Here is a 13,840-nt window from a genome sequence, read left to right on the forward strand (position 1 = left end):
TCTCAACCAACAAAGCTGGAACATCCCACAATGCCTAAACAAGACATAAAAGTAAGGAGTTATCACGTAACACAACAATGGACTACGTACTCACACAAATAGAAAAGAATCACATAAGGCATGTCAATGTAAGCATCATACGATCATGCTAAGAATAACAAGCACATGCAATACAGTAAGGCAAATAAGCATAACCCACATGCTAAGTAAACAAGCGTAAATTGAAATGCTAAAACAGACAAGCATAGAGAAGGTACTGAAGCCGACAAGCATATACAGTATGCTAAGGTAGACAAGCACATACAACATGCTAAGACGTATAAGTATATACAATGTACTTAGATAGACTAGCACATACAATATACTAAAGCAACAACCACGTATATCATGTTGAGATAGTTAAAGTAGACTTCTAAACATACATCCACATAAGCACGTAAACATGTGATCACATTCAACATGTTATCAAGAAGCAAATAAAAATATAGAGCATGGCAACACAAGTATGATATGTACCCACCCGTTGTCCTAAGATTTTGAACCTAGGACTTCTGATACCACCTGTGACGACCTTGGTTTTCAAACCAGTACGTCCTATGATGAACTGAAGATTGACCCGATAACAGATCCGAATACGGAAGCCAAAATAGTAAATAAGACTCTAAGAAGTTAAAGTAACCTTCTATGAGGTCGTGGAACTTAATGAGAACTGATGCGGAAGCAAAAGATTGAAAATATGACAAATAAGCCCCAGGGGTAAAATAGTCATTTTAGAAAACTGTGGACTCAGGTGCCACCGAGCACACCGTTAGAAGGACAACGAAAAACTAATCAAGATGGACTCAAGAATCGCATGATTCGGAGTCCGTACAAAGGAAAAACGGCATGACGAAGAAAAACGAGCACTTAAAGCAAAAAGGGTAAACTGGTAATTATCTAGGAAGATCCAAGTGTAACCGAGCACCCCGTTAGAAAGACAGTGAAAAATTAGTCAAGTTCAAAAAAAATTTTACTCAATTTGGAGTCCGGACGAAGGAGAAACGAGTGTTTCAAGTTGAGACATTGCGGCGGCCCGACAAAGGCCATGGCAGGCCCATGCACTCCCGGCGCCCAATGGCATGCCCATGCTGACAGCAAGGGTCCAAAGCAGGTTTTCCAGAACTGAGGCTTGAAACAGAGGCTGAAACGAACTTTTCTAGAAAAACATGAAGAAGAAACCCCCCCCCCCCCCTAAAATCGAGTTTTCTACCCGACTTCGCAAAAGGAAACAAAAAAAACTCACTACAAAATTCGCAAAATACCCCTAGATCAGAACTGGTCAAGAAGGGCAAAGAGCTGCTAAAATGTAAACTGGAAGCTGAAACTTCATAAGGGATTTCCGGTACTAAGACGACATTTTTTGAAAAAACACGAAAAAGAAACCCCCCCAAAATCACATTTTCTAAGTGACCATGTGAAGACCGGAAATTATTTCCCGAAAAAAAATTCCAAAATGTCCTTAAAACAGATTATGCAATAAAATTTCAAAATGAGTCCATAGGAGGCTTATTTCACCAAAGAAGAAGGTTTGCTCGGAAACGACCATGAACGCAAATATAACTTACCTATTAGGACGTGCTACAATGGTCTACGGCTTAAAAATACCACTGATACTAAATCCGACCCCCCAACGGCCAAAAAGGCAAAAATGAATTGGACATGGGAAAGTTGAAAACTAGAATTAACAAATGATTTCAAATTACCATTTAGCCCTTGGCCACACATCATACATGATTAATGAGAGCCTATGAAAGAATAAAAATGGAATTCCCACACCCGATACAAGCATAGTGAAGCAATGACTCGGCATTTTCCAATATTTTCATAATATTTCATGAAGTTAAAAGTTATATAAGATACAAATTAGATGTCATTGGCCTATGACCTCATCTCATACATGTCAAATACATTGTAAAGAGTGTACTTATGTACACATTACATAATTGGAATCAAATCTACACATTTTGACAAATAAGGCTACAAGTAGCATTTCAAGCCAACATTTTCATGAAAATGATACTTCAAGTCTACGAAACTTCCATGGCATAGTATGCATCCCAAATCAAGGTCCTGTACCTGAAAAATGTCCCCACTACGTGAGTGAGTAACATAAAGTTACTCGTAGGAGATGAGCATACATCGACCTAGCATTTTACAATTATATCACCTTAAGGTCAAACATGTTAAAGGGGCTCATGCCACCTAACGTCTACGTCAAAGTGAGACTCAGGGATCATCCTAAGCTACTCATGCAATTTAAAGTGAACAACGGCATACAAGCATACATGCTCAAGTATACTAAGCAATATTAAAATATGTTATACAACATACAAGCATACATTTTCCAAGTATACTAAACCATATTAAAACATGATACACGACAATCAAGTACACATGCTCACAAGTATAATAAATCATGTTAAACGGGATAAGCAATATCTAACATACATACACAAGTATAAGATATATGTATAAAGTACTCATTAATCAAGTATACAAACACAGGTATACTAAGCTAAACACGTACGCACAAGACAAGTATACATGGCACAAGTATACTAAAATGAAATCCGCACGCACACGACAAGCATACTAAGCGTAAGTATAGTAGATAGAGTTTAGATACACCAACAAGGATACAAGTTCAAGTATACAGTTTCAAGTATACTAATTGAAATTAAAATACATATGCAAACACCAATTCTTAAGCTACAAGTAATCCATGATTAACAACTTGAAATTGAATGCGAAAACAAAGTAGAAAGATTAGGACATGTGGTCACTAGACCAAGCAAGTGTTTCCGGGTAATTACGACCCACAAGGCACTACTTAGTGCGCACATACATAAATTATTCTAGGCAATTACAACCCACAAGGTACTATCTAGTACGCACTTATGACTTAGAAGACTCTTGTCTCCATACTAGAGCCAAACCCTAACCATCACGTGAAATATGTTCTTACAAGCTTTCCAAAAATAATAAGTTCAAAACTTATGCAAAATCAATAAGTTAAACCAAACTTATACATTTCAAATAATATCTAGGAATCAATTTACATGCACAAGTAAGTTTAAATCCACACAAACCATGTCCTAGAGTTCAAGTCTAGATAGCATATGACATGTCAAGCCTCCAATATACAATTTATAGACCAAAACAAGAATATTTTACAACAATTGATGCATATTGCCACACAAAGCCACAAGTACTAAATAAGTCCCAATTTAGTAACAAGCTTCCAAGGTAAACAACTGTAATATTCTAACAAGCTATATACCTTCATAAGATATATCTAAACAAGCTATGCAAGACAATGATATCACATATCTTGCTTAATCAAATCACCATCTTTAGAGCCCACAAGTACTAATTCTACAACAAGTTAGTAGCATGCTCATAAGGTAATTAAATGGACTACATTTTAAGGAATTATCAACCTATCACATCCAATATCAATTTAAGTGACTAACACACTTAAAATAAAATTAATTAAGCTAATTAATTAATTTTTCACTAGATTTTCAAACATATCCAAATATCCTCAATTTAATATATATTAAAGAACTCACCAAGACCTACTTAAATATCACATTACAAGTTGATTTCATGCTTGATACAATTATGTGAATTAATCTTTTACAAAAGATAAATATTAAATAAGTTTTGCAATTCTTATTCAAATGCCCCAAATTTAATATATGTTACACAACTCACCAAGGCCTAATTTACTAGTATGCCACAATTTAATTCTAAACTATATACTATCATTAGAATTAAATCCTAAACAAAGAAAATAAATAAATTAAATTCTAAAAACTTGAACAAGGCATGCTCACAAGTTGTATATGCTTATAAAACAATCAATACAATAACAATAGAAACCTAAGATATCCCCTACCTTAATTTAAGATGAAAATCTCAAAAGCCCACCGAAAAAAAGTGCTCCGAATCCGACGATACTGAAAAGTTTTGTCGGGGACAACACGATCTATATGAACCCACAAGAAGCCCCATCAAAATCACAACTTCACTTCAAACCCGAACTCAAAATTTGGCCAAAAATAGGTTCTAATAAGCGGGAAAGATGCGCATGGTTAAGACAAACAAAAAACGCGAAGGCACTTCGACTTTTTAATAAAGGGAAGAAGGTTCAAATGAAAGAAGAAGGGTGGCAGCCCCCTTGGGCTACCATAGCAGGTTCTGGTCGTGCTTGGAGAGGGGAGAAGACAACTTTTTAATATTAAGTCCCCCTATTTATAGAAAATCTCAAAAAGTGCCCCGAACGGGTCCCGCCGGGTCCGGAAAAGTAAAATTTAAGCAGACGTGCTCAAACGGCAAAACTCCGTGAACAAAAAAATTTCAAAATGAGAAAATATGAACAACGGAAAAAACGGCGTCAAAAATCGAGTTCCGAGCAGAGAGATATGCCCCGAGCAAGTTCGGCGGCAACTTAAGCCAGAAACTTTGAAACTGGAGAAAAATGACCAGAAGGAAATTCCATGAGTACACGACTCGAGGAAAAGTAAAAATGAATCCCGTACGAGAATCCAGGATCAAAATGAGACAATTTTGAAATAACTTTCATTAATTGCACAATTGCCCCTTCAAAAAGTGAAAACGCACTAATGGCCCAGAATGAAAATGTTTTCTTAAAAACTCCTAAAATTAAATATCTTCAAAAGATATTTACGAAAAACACCCCAAGAAAAGAAAATAATTCCAAAGAACTTTGCATCCATGCCCCTATGGGCACCGGGAGCAACCAGAGTACTTTCTTGCAAAAGTAAAGATACGTATTTCGTGGAAACCACTTAGAATGAAGATACGTGAAGTCACAAACCAACTCCAAACACAAAGAGTGAGGTTACGCCAACAAAGTGACAAACGGGGAAAAGACAAAATAGGGAAAAAGACAAAACAGGGAAATAGTGTCGAAAAACGAAAAATGTGGAAATGACTCGGTCCTCAAAGGAAGTTATCAATCCAAAGGAAATAGTCTCAGAAACCATTTTCGAGCACTCGAGACGACACTAAGCGACAAGAAACTGAACTCAGAAAAGAAATTTCAACGAAAAAAAAAAAAAATTCATCCGTAAAATTCTGAGGAAAAAGAAAAGGAATGAAATGATCGGGTCATTACAACCTACCCTCTTTAAAGAGATTTCATCCCCGAAATCAGGAACATTCTCAGAAGAACCGAAGAAAGACCGTACATAAGGTCACACCAAGGAATAGATCATAAAATACCCAAGGACAACTCCAAAGGTCTCAAGATCAACGAAAAGACATGAAACCATGAACTGTGAGACGCCTCTCCAACGAATTGACATACTTACCCAATGTCAACCACCCTAAGGAGATTGAGGCAATTACACATCGAAACAAGGAACACGACCAGAAGTAACATGCAGCACGAATACTGACTAGAACCCGCCCACAATGTACCCAAGGTGTGGTAGCATCCACTGTGTCAAGTTCCCACCCACACTCACATTACTAGCTCAGTAATACAAGGTAGCATCGACGGCAACTAGCACTCGCCCACACACAACCTGTACGGTAGCATGACAGTATAAAGCCCTAATTCATCACCTGCCCCCAACAAGCTTACCTGTGAAACCTATCGATACAAATGACATCAATGTCAAAATGACCATTACCAAGAGCACCATGGAAACCAGGCATTCTGTGAGAGTTGCGATATGGTCCAAAATGTACGGCTGGACCATTCTGGCCAATCCAAAACTCTGGCAATAATGTCATAGGCACCGCTACGCTTAAGGCCTTAAATCCCCAATACGGGAAAAACTAACAACCCCAAGTCTTAAAACACCGCTGTCAACAACACCAGTCACGAATCCAAAGCCTGACAAGTCTGTGCCCTTAAGCCAATGGATCGGACTTTACAAATCAAATAACATCATCATCGCCCTAGCCATAACGACTTACAACCAGACAATGCACCCAAAATCCTCCACGTCATCCTAACGCTGACCTACTACAAGGCTACACCTAGGAATTAAGACATCGGATCAAGCTCACATACACAATCCCGATAACCAAGGTCACACAACCCCAAGCAAAGTGCAAAATGATAAAGGAAATGAACTAATAAAGCAATTAGTCATGCAATATACACATATATATACACAAATATACATTCACAAGTATACTAAATAGTATTAAATCCATGGTGAACAAGTATACAGGATCAAGTATACTAAATCAAAGTGAAATGAAATAAACAACGCGCAAGTATGCTAGGTACAAGTATACTAAATGTAAATGAAATTCTACGAATAATTTCACAGAAACAATATCGCACCATATAACTAAACACATAGTGTACAAGGGTAATCAAATATGTTACCTATCTTGAGATCGATTGAACTTATGCAAAATGCTTAATCACAACATAAAAATTCATGCAATCCTAATCACAGTTCCTAGCAATGCATATGAACCAAAAACAAGTATCTAGACTTCGCAAGAAATGAAATTCAAGACAGAAATGAGGGAGGAATAGGGTTTCGATACCCTACAAAATGTTTTGCTAGTCGTTAACGTCTCTAGCAAGACATTGGGCTATTTTAGCCCGGATCAAAGATCTTGTAATGCATCCCCTCCTTGTTGGGGTGATAAATGCTTTGAACTTCACCCAACAAATAGTCCTTTGAAAAACTTGTTGGATTAAGCTTAAAGAAACTTTTGATCCCTTGTCAATGCAATCACAACCTTTGGGCTTCTATGCCCTTTCAAAGTAAGAATTTGAAACAACACTTTGAGAATACAAGGTTGAAGATGATTCCCTTGAAGTTTTGGTCTTACACAAAAGCTCACTTCCTTGACATTGAAGATCATGACATTTATCTACAACATTAACCTCTTCTTCATATTTATCAAATGAATTGGGTGTGGGATTGAAGATATTCAACTTCACCTTCATGTAGCCAAATGAGATCTTCATTATCCCCGTCCTACAATTGATGTTGGCATTAGCGGTTGCCAAGAATGGACGGCTAAGGATAACGGGAATTTGGCTTTTAGGATTGGGGACCGGTTCCGTGTCAATGACAACAAAATCAATGGGGAAAAAGAATTTGTCAATCTTAATCAATACATCCTTAATTATACCCCTAGGCTTCTTAATGGATTGGTCGGCAAGTTGTAAAACTACCGACGTCGGTTTCAATTCACCTAGGCCCAATTTGACATAAACCGAGTATGGAAGAAGGTTAACACTTGCTCCTAAGTCAAGAAGCACCCGATTAATGATATAATCACCAATGATGCATGAAGTAGTAGGTAAACCGGGGTCCTTAAACTTTGGTAAAGTGTTATGTTGCAAAATTAAGCTTACTTGCTCAGTCAAAACCACTTTTCTTAGTGTTTGGCTATTGTTCTTCCGCTTTTGGGTGCACAAGTCTTTCAAGAATTTAGCATAAGCCGAAATTTGCTTGATTGCATCCAAAAGTGGAAGATTAACTTTCACTTGCCTAAACATTTCCACGATTTCATTGGTTTTTGCCTTTTGCTTATCTTTTGAAATGGATCCTTTTAAGGCATCCGGAAATGGAACTTTTGGTTCAAAACTCTTTTCAAAATTTTTCTTTGAAGTCTCTTCTACACAAGAAGTTTTTAAATCACTTTGTTTCAAATCCTTTTTCAACAAAACCTTTTCAAATTCATTTTTCGGCAAATCTTTCTTCAAATCATTTTCAAAATCACTCTTCAAATCACATTTTGAAGTTTTCTCATTCACAAGATCATGTATATGCAATGAAGGAGGAATGGGATGTGAAACAGGACGGGTGACAACTTGAGGTTGCACCGGTTCACTCTCTTCATTGGACATTTCAACTTGATTGTCCAATTGTGTGGTAGTCACTGCATTAACATGTTCAATTGTGTGGCCTTCCGGTGAGGAATGGGTTTCCACAACACATTGTTGCTTAGGTGGGGCATTCATAGGCATCTTTCCCTTCTCTCTTGCATTAAGAGTGCTTACTATTTGCCCTACTTGGGTTTCTAACTTCACAATAGATTGAGAGTGGGAATGAAGCAATTGAATGTTCACCTCTAAAGTGCCCAAAGCATTCAAAACTTTTTCTTCAAAGGCTGGACTTCTAGCATTTCCTTGGGAATAAGATTGGTTGGGAAAATGAGAGTTAGCAAATTGATTTCCTTGTGATTGGTAAGGTCTATAACCTTGGGATCCTTGGTTTTGAAGTGGAGGTGGAATGTACTTCCCTTGAAAATCGCCTTGGGAAGGGTTTGAGCCCTCTCCTTGGTTTTTCCAAGAGAAATTCGAATGATTTCTCCAACTTGGATTATAATGAGTGCCATAAGGATTGTTCCCTTGGTTCACAAAAGCTGCATTAACTTGTTCATTAGGTTCATTTTGTACTTGTCCGTGAAGACAATGAGAAGTAGAATGAAGAACACTAGAACAAGTCATACATGTTTCATTTGATGTACGATGAGAATGGTTAGGGAAGGAAGAGACTTGGTTCGTCGAGTTTTGGTTAATCAAAAATTGATCAAACCTTTGAGATAAAGACTTCATTTCGGCGGCTATTTCATTTGAATGGTCGACTTGATGTAAGCCAACACTCTTTCTACCTTTTGAATTTCTACTATTCTTGGATGATAATGTTTTATGCAAAGAATTTTCACTCATGCCCTCATAAAGACGCCACACGTCATCCTCATGCCTATCAATGTATGAGCCACCCATGGAAGCATCAACCATGCCTTTGTAATTGTCTGATAAGCTCTTAAAGAAATATTGAACTAATTGCCATTCAGGCATGTCATGGATGTGGACACTTCCTAAGCAATTCATTAAAGTGTTCCCATGCCTCATGAAACATTTCTCTATCCCCATGTGAAAATTCTCGAATTAAGGTTTTCATGGCATTGGTATTAGAAACTGGATAGTACTTCTTTAGGAACTCTTGTTGCATTTCTGCCCAAGAAATGATTGAAAAAGGCCTAAGATTGTTAAACCAATAGTTTGCCTTATCTTTCAAGGTGAATGGAAAAAGTTTGAGTCTTAAGACCTCTTCCGGCATGTCTGTATATTTTACGGTGGAACATACTTCTAAAAACTCATCCAAATGCTTGTAAGGTTCTTCACTTGGAAGTCTATGATAGTTAGGAAGCATTTGAATGGTTTGTGGCTTAATTTTATAGTGATGTGCTCTAAATGGTGGCAATTGAATGCATGTGGGTGCATTATATTCATTAGGCACATAGTGATCTCTTAAAGCAAGTGGAGGATTAGCAATTTGAGGTGCAACGTGGGCACCTTGATTTTGATTTCCTTGAATGATGGGAGGTTGTGGAGTATACATTGGCCTTAGTATTTGAAATGAAACTTGGCCTTGTTGTTGTTGTGGTTGGCGAATAAATGGCCTAGGCATGTCTAATGGTACTTGAATGTTCTCATGATGCACATTTGGATGAAACATACCTTGTTGGTTTATGTGACCAAGGTCCTCCACATGCTCTTCATTATGACTTTCCATTGATGTAATGGATTGGATAGAACTAAAACTTCCTCTTCCCCTAGGATTTTTAACTACGGATTCAAGATGCAAATCAAGAGGGACAAGAGTTGGTCTTAGTGATCTACGACCATGTATGCACAATGTATAAACACATAAACACAATGAATGAATAAACACTTCGACTTCACAACAATTCAATGAATCTTCCTCCACAAACACTTAACCCATACTCCTATGCTTTAACAACAATGATGCAAAGAACAATTAAAAAAAATGCCTCCACGCGGGCTCACGATTTATCTAAGAATTTGAAAATAACAAGCCTCCACACGGGTCGACGATTTAACTAAGGGATTGAGTAAAGAAAGTCTCACAAAGGTCCTATAGCACTTCAACTCCAAATTTTTAGATTAGCTTAGCAATTTTTTAAAAATTTTTTAGCATTTTTCCTTTCTTGCTTAGCTCCTTTGCTTGGTGGCTCCTTTGCTTGCCTCCTAGCTCAAAGCTCCTTGTCAAAGATGAACAAACACAATAAGAAACAAAAAGAAAAATAAAAACAAAGTAAAGACACGATCAAAAGAGTATTAATTCCTAATTAATTCCACAAATACGATGTTGCCTTATCCCTGGCAACGGCACCAAAAACTGATGGTTTATCGCCGCACCACAAGCTTAGGAGTGTGCATTAAGGCGAGGGCCAAGTTTTACATTTATAGAAGCCACTACTACCTTCACTAAAATTATAGTTAGGGTGAGTAGGGATCGTCCCAAGGGATTAGAGTCGAATTTGGTTGTGGAATCGCTATTAGGGTTAGTAGGTCGAGTGATCAAGATTAAACTAGAGAGCAAATTAAACTAAATAATTGAATGCAATAAAGAGTAAGTAAGAGAGAGAGAGATCTTGGGGTTTAGAAGTCACCACCAAACAATGCTTTTCTACACCCTTAACTAGTGACTAATGAGGGAAATGTGTGTTGCAGTATTGATGTGTATGTGTGTTTGGTTGATTCAATTAGCAAGAGTGACCAAATAAGCATACATTGTCTAATCAACATGTGGAAAGCACAATATATCTAGCAATTAAGTATATATTGTCTAAATAGCATGTGAAAAGCACAATATATCTAGCAAGTCATTAATCCTTTCGTTAAGCTCACAAGCCAAATACACCACAAGTTTAGATACATATGTTACTTGCATTCAAAAGTATGGAACATCAAACAACAAGCATGGATTGTCCTCCCATTTAACAACTATGCTACCACTACACTACAATTAAGCTAATAACATGAAATTAAACTAATTAAGCTAAGGGAGAAGCACAATTCATCAAGAAATGAGCATAAATCATCTAGAAAATTACAAAAGCATTCCTTTAAGCACAATATTTTGACAATCTCTAGATCTATGGCATCAATAAACATAGACATGCACCAATAACACAAGAAATAGAGACAAACACATGAACATCTATTCTAGCATACATAGACATATGGATAGAATGAAATGATCAATTAGAAACATTAAACCACATAAATCATTGAATAAACAAGATCTATATATATAAAAGTGCCAAAACATGTATTACAACACTAATCCCTCAATAATACACAAAATCAGGATGTAGAAAGCATTCTCGGGGCTAACTCTAGCCCCAAGAGGATGTCTATCCACTCATGGTAGTGCTTCTCCAACCCTCAAGGGCTAACTCCATGGTGGAGATTTGCTCCTTGGTTGATAAAGAGTCTCCAATGGTGTCTCTAGCCTCCTCCTCCTCTAAGCTTGCTCTCCAAGAGTTCTTACAAGGTATGAGATGATATTATATAAAAAGTAATCCTTATCCTTATACAGGTTGGTCAAATGACACATAAAATAAGCTGTGGTCGTGCACAAAATATTCCCCAATGGATAAAGGATAACTTTTTGCGAGCTAGAGATTTAACTTTTTCGCACTGGAGGAAGTCCGATCGATCGAACCTTGGACTTGGATCGATCGAACATGGCTGAGATCTATCAAACTGAAGTTGGATTGATCCTCAATGGCGGCACTTTTTAGATAAAGACAAATCTAAGATATTTTGAAGATGTTTTAGGGAAAAGGACAAAAGTGGTTGGTAAGGTCGTACAACTAGATAAGATCAATTATTTAGATAAGGACAAGGTAGTTCAATCGATCGAAGAATGATGTTGGATCGATCAAACTTTTGAGATCTCTGAAAATATCATCATGGCTCTGATCCATCTTGAAGTGCTGAGATCGATCATGTTGGATCGATCAAACTTTGATCTGAGATCGATCGAAGATACTGATTTCCACCTTTTTCTTCCTTTTGCTTCCACTTGGCTCCCTTCTTTGATTCATCCCAAAATTGCTTCATTTCTGCTCTTATTTGGCTGAGTTATCTTATTTTCGGGATAAGTGCTTGAAAATGGAAATAATACGAAATCAATCTAAAACGGTAAAGTAAGATAGATAAATATACTAGAATGCCTAAGCTTAAAGGGTTTAAATATGCATTTTTCAGCGCTCATCAACGCATATTTTATGATTTATATTTGGCTTGATCTCATCTCTCTTTCATATTGTGTTATATTACCTTAGAATGCATGATTTGATAATTCTTATCCCATTTGATATTTGATGTGAGTTTGTTATTATGGTTATTCAAGTAGGTTGTTGATTTTAAGTTTGGGGGAGACGTCTTTCGAAGTGGATCACTACCGGGCTTCATGCTTTTGCCACCATGGTATACTCTTTCGATCTTTTCCATTGTTCTCATTACACATTGAAGACAATGTGCAGTTTAAGTTTGGGGGTAAGGTGTCTTGTTGCATTCTACTTAAAGTTAAACTTTAAATGCATGATTGAGATTTGAGATCGATGTTTGCGATAATTTTGATCTTTTGAGGACTAAATTACTTAAAATTTAAAAATTGCTTGACTTGATAGTCCAATACTCCTTGTATGCCTTGTGGATGCCATTTAGGGGTAAATTTTTCAAAAGATTGATATCATGCTTGCACTTGTGGTCCACATCATCCTGATTTTGTGATTGTTTTGAGATTCACTCTAGTATTCTATACTAGCACAGACACACACTAGCATTCATTTGTGGGGTACATACTTTGTTGATTTTTGAATTGGTTATATTCCAATTAGGCTAATAGTGTATTGAAAGCTTTCATTCTTGATAAATGTGGATAACAACCCATTTTCACTAAGTAGCTGGGATTCTAACCTCATCAAGCACTGAACTTCTTGCGCCGAAAGGTGGAGGGCCCAAACTCTAGGTTAATAATTGAATGTTTAAAAAAAAAAAAAAAAAATTGCAAAAGCAATAAAAAAGTGAGAACTTCTCCCAAAAGGTGAGAAGTGGGAAATGATTAGATGGAGGTTGTTTTGATTTGTAACCTAGTTGATTTGATCTTGTAAGTCCTTAGGAGTGTTTTAACGCCTAATGCCCTAAAACCGTCTGGTTTGGGAGTCATTGACCTAACGCTCGACCTCATGGATAGGTAGAAAGCTTAATAGATCAACACATTGCACTATGCTCCATCTTTGATCCTAAAAAAAAAAAAAAAAAATCAAGTGAAAGAATAAGCGCACCTAGAACAATAAAGTTTAAATAAAGGTCCATTTTTTGTCTTGATGATCGGTACTAGATTTGTGTACTAGTTTGAGGGTAAGGATGTGATCATTTTTTTAGTTGGCTAAAATAGCAACATATTTGATGCCGGTCCACTCAAAAAGGATTCTAGAGTTGTTTTGATTTTCATGATCATTTTCTTGATGTGTCGACCATATTTGCTTACTTGATGTTGAAATTTTGGGAGATTGCTTGGAAATGTTTGAAAAATTGCATATTTGAGGTAGTTTTCTCTTAATGCTTGTTTGCAATATTGGTATCTCTTTTATGAGAATGAGCTTAATGTTTGTGGGTATCATTTCTGCAAACCCTCACGAGACTTCACTCGTCCACTAGGGGTAACCTACGGGTTTAAAAGGCTTATTGCATATGCTAAATGCAATCGTGTTCCCTACGAAAGTGGCGTTATCCATTTATTGCTTTCTAGATTCATAGTTGTATAGTTGTTCATTTCATTCCTTTACCTTGTAGTTCATTGCTAGGGACTAGCAATATTTAAGTTTGGGGGTGTGATGAGTGCTGAAAAGTGCGCATTTAAACCCCTTAAGCGAGGGTATTTTAGTCCATTCATCTATCTTTATTTACCCATTTTAGTACTTATTTGTGTTTTTGTCTATTTCAGGTCAATAATGTTGAAAC

This window comes from Cornus florida, unplaced genomic scaffold (assembly GCF_030987335.1).
Source record: "Cornus florida cultivar Cherokee Brave unplaced genomic scaffold, ASM3098733v1 CherokeeBrave_3.0.0_Hap2_Chr02, whole genome shotgun sequence".
Classification (NCBI taxonomy): Eukaryota; Viridiplantae; Streptophyta; class Magnoliopsida; order Cornales; family Cornaceae; genus Cornus; species Cornus florida.